Raw genomic sequence first — 3399 nt, forward strand, 5'->3', positions numbered from 1 at the left:
ATTTAGAATTTAGGAAAGCTCTCCCAGCCCAAGGACTGTTTCTCTCTGCCAGGATCCCTAAAATAACCACATTACTCACCGCTTTGAGTCAAGGCCTTGAAAATTCTTGTTAAAATGCAAATGTCATTTGAGAGAGATAACATGAAGTTATCAATATCTATTAATAACATAGAATATTATTAGTTTAGCAGAGAATATGAAAGATCCAGAGGATGGAAGGGCAGATTTAAGTCAACCCCAAAATTTAGGACCTAGTAATATCAGGAACAGTATCTTGGCAATAGGTGGATGCGTATTGAAAGGAACAATTATCTCAGAAAACTTAAAGGAGGTGATAGTAAAAATGCACCTGATACAGTGAAAAATGATTAATAGTAATATAATAACTTTTTTAGGTACATACGCTGTGTCATAGTTTTCTAGGTACTTTACATATTTTAGCTCATTTTTCATTTCTTCATCTCTAAGATAGGTATAATTATTATTCCACACTTTTAGTTGAAGAAACCAAGTCAGAGAGACATTAGTGATTTGCCCAATGTCACAAAGCCAGTACGGGGTAGGGCTGGAATTGGAACAAGCTCTCTGGTTCTAGAGTTTCTAGGTTGAACCTCCAAGCCACAGCCTTCGATTGTTGTTTTCGTAATATGGTCATGATTTTAACCACAGAAAGAGGGTTGACCATTCATTCCTCTCTCACTCACCTACAATCTACGAGTTTCTCCATATGTCTATTCATTTCCATTCCTCCTACAAGCTAACCCAAGTTCTCTATTTCTTTTCTAGGAAGCACTCCCTGTCTGCCAAGCAGTGTGCCAGACCTTATCTCATTTAAGCCTCAGATAAAATATTAATAATTTCTACATGAAGAAACTAAGACATAGGAGGCTCATTACCTGCCCCCTGCGAAAGTCATTCTGTAATATTAGTCCTGGGATTTGAACACAAAGGCTGATTCCAGAGCCCTTAGTCATATTTCCCATGTGACCCAACCACATGGTTATCCTACAAGTTTCCTAACTCACCTCCCTTTGGCAGGTCTTTCCCCCAACACAACTCCCACATCTCAAACCCTAAGGTCCCCTCTCCTGGCTCCTAATCTGTTATTCAAGGAAATGGAGGCTGAGGCTCCCACCTTCTTCTTGCTTCTCCAGGTATAACTACCTACTGAATAGCTACTAACACATTTGACTACATTTTAAAAAAGAAGAAGAAATTAAACATTTCTCCAAGGCCACAAACAATTCAACAAACAAAGGGCAACTCAGTGGGGAGTGGGAAGGGGGGAGGGGCAAGAAAGAGGTAGGGGGTTAAGAGGTACAACTACTATGTATAAAACAAATGAGCTACAAGGAGCTCTTTCCCATCTTGCAAGATGGCGGGTGAAAAAGCTGAGAAGCCAGATACTAAGGAGAAAAAACCTGAAGCCAAGAAGGCTGATGCTGGTGGCAAGGTTAAAAAGGTGAAGAAGGTTAAGAAGGGGAAGCCCCACTGAAGCCGAAACCCTGTCCTGGTCAGAGGAACTGGCAGACATTCCCGATCGGCTATGTACTCCAGAAAGGCCTTTTACAAGAGGAAGTATTCAGAAGATAAAGCCAAGGTTGAAAAGAGAAAGAAAAACAAGGTGGAGGTTCTTGCTCCTGTCACAAAACCAGTTGGTGGTGTCAAGAATGGTGGTACCCGAGTGGTTAAATTTTGCAAAATGCCTAGGTATTATCCTACTGAAGATGTGCCCTCGAAAATTGTTGAGTTGGCAAAAAACCCTTCGGTAAGCATGTGAGAAAACTGTGTGCTAGCATCACTCCTGGGACCATTCTGATCATCCTCCCTGGGCGCCACAGAGGCAAGAGGGTCATTTTCCTGAAGCAGCTGAGCAGCGGCTTGCTACTTGTGACTGGGCCCTCAATTGAGTTCCTCAGCGTAGAACACACCAGAAATTTGTCATTGCCACCTCCACCAAAATTGATATCAGTGGTGTGAAAATCCCAGAACATCTCAGAAAGAAGCTGCGTAGCTCTATTTACAATAGCCAGGACATGGAAGCAACCTAAGTGTCCATCGACAGATGAATGGATAAAGAAGATGTGGCACATATATACAATGGAATATTACTCAGCCATAAAAAGAAACGAAATTGAGTTATTTGTAGTGAGGTGGATGGACCTAGAGTCTGTCAGAAAGAGAAAAACAAATACCGTATGCTAACACATATATATGGAATCTGAAAAAAAAAAAAAAGGTTCTGAAGAACCTAGAGGCAGGACAGGAATAAAGATGCAGACGTGGAGAATGGACTTGAGGACACGGGAATGGGGAAGGGTAAGCTGGGATGAAGTGAGAGAATGTACTGGACTTATATACACTACCAAAGGTAAAATAGGTAGCTAATGGGAAGCAGCCACATAGCACAGGGAGATCAGCTCAGTGCTTTGTGATCACCTAGAGGGGTGGGATAGGGAGGGTGGGAGGGAGACACAAGAGGGAGGGGATATGGGGATATATGTATACACATAGCTGATTCACTTTTTGATACAGCAGAAACTAAGACACCATTGTAAAGCAATTATATGCCAATAAAAATGCTTTAAAAAAAAATTTTTTTTTTTAGAAAGAAGTTGCGTGGGCTTCCCTGCTGGCGCAGTGGTTGAGAGTCCGCCTGCCGATGCAGGGGACACGGGTTCGTGCCCCGGTCCGGGAAGATCCCACATGCCACAGAGCGGCTGGGCCCGTGAGCCATGGCCGCTGAGACTGCACGTCTGGAGCCTGTGCTCCGCAACGGGAGAGGCCACAACAGTGAGAGGCCCGCGTATCGCAAAAAAAAAGAAGCTGCGTAAGCTCACGCACCAGGAAGGTGAGATCTTCAACACGCAGAGAGAGAACTACGAGATTACAGAGCAGAGCAAGGTAGATCAGAAAGCTGCGGACTCACAAATTCTGCGAAGAGTCAAAGCTGTTCCTCAGCTCCAGGGCTACCTTCGCTCTGTATTTGCTCTCACAAATAGAATTTATCCTCACAAAGTAGTGTTCTAAACTTCTTACAAAGAACCTAATTAAATAACTGACCCATTTGAAAAAAAAAAAAAAAAGCTGCAAGGATATATACAACACAGGGAATTGTACAACACAGGGAATATAACCAATATTTTGTAACTATAAATGAAATATAACTTTTAAAAATTGTGAAACACTATGTTGCACACCTGATGCTTATACAGTATTGTACCCCAATTAAACTATACCTCAATTAAAGGGGGAGGGCAATTCAGGAAAATATTTATAGCATATGTAGCAAAGGGCTAATTTTCTTCATTTACAAAGAGCTCTTAGAGATATGTCTCCCCAAAAGGAAAAATTGGCATGGGATATAAACAGGTTAAGTCCAATTTAAAAGATTTGCAC

General features: G+C 42.0%; 1 pseudogene; it reads left to right on the forward strand.

Annotated features, from left to right (window-relative positions):
* The first annotated feature begins 1359 nt into the window (after window positions 1-1359).
* Window positions 1360-3030, forward strand: LOC113624750 (60S ribosomal protein L6-like; annotated as a pseudogene).
* The last annotated feature ends 369 nt before the right edge of the window (window positions 3031-3399 follow it).

Source organism: Aethalodelphis obliquidens, unplaced genomic scaffold (assembly GCF_003676395.1).
Source record: "Aethalodelphis obliquidens isolate GAN/ISIS:26980383/991018 unplaced genomic scaffold, ASM367639v1 scaffold2, whole genome shotgun sequence".
Classification (NCBI taxonomy): domain Eukaryota; kingdom Metazoa; phylum Chordata; class Mammalia; order Artiodactyla; family Delphinidae; genus Aethalodelphis; species Aethalodelphis obliquidens.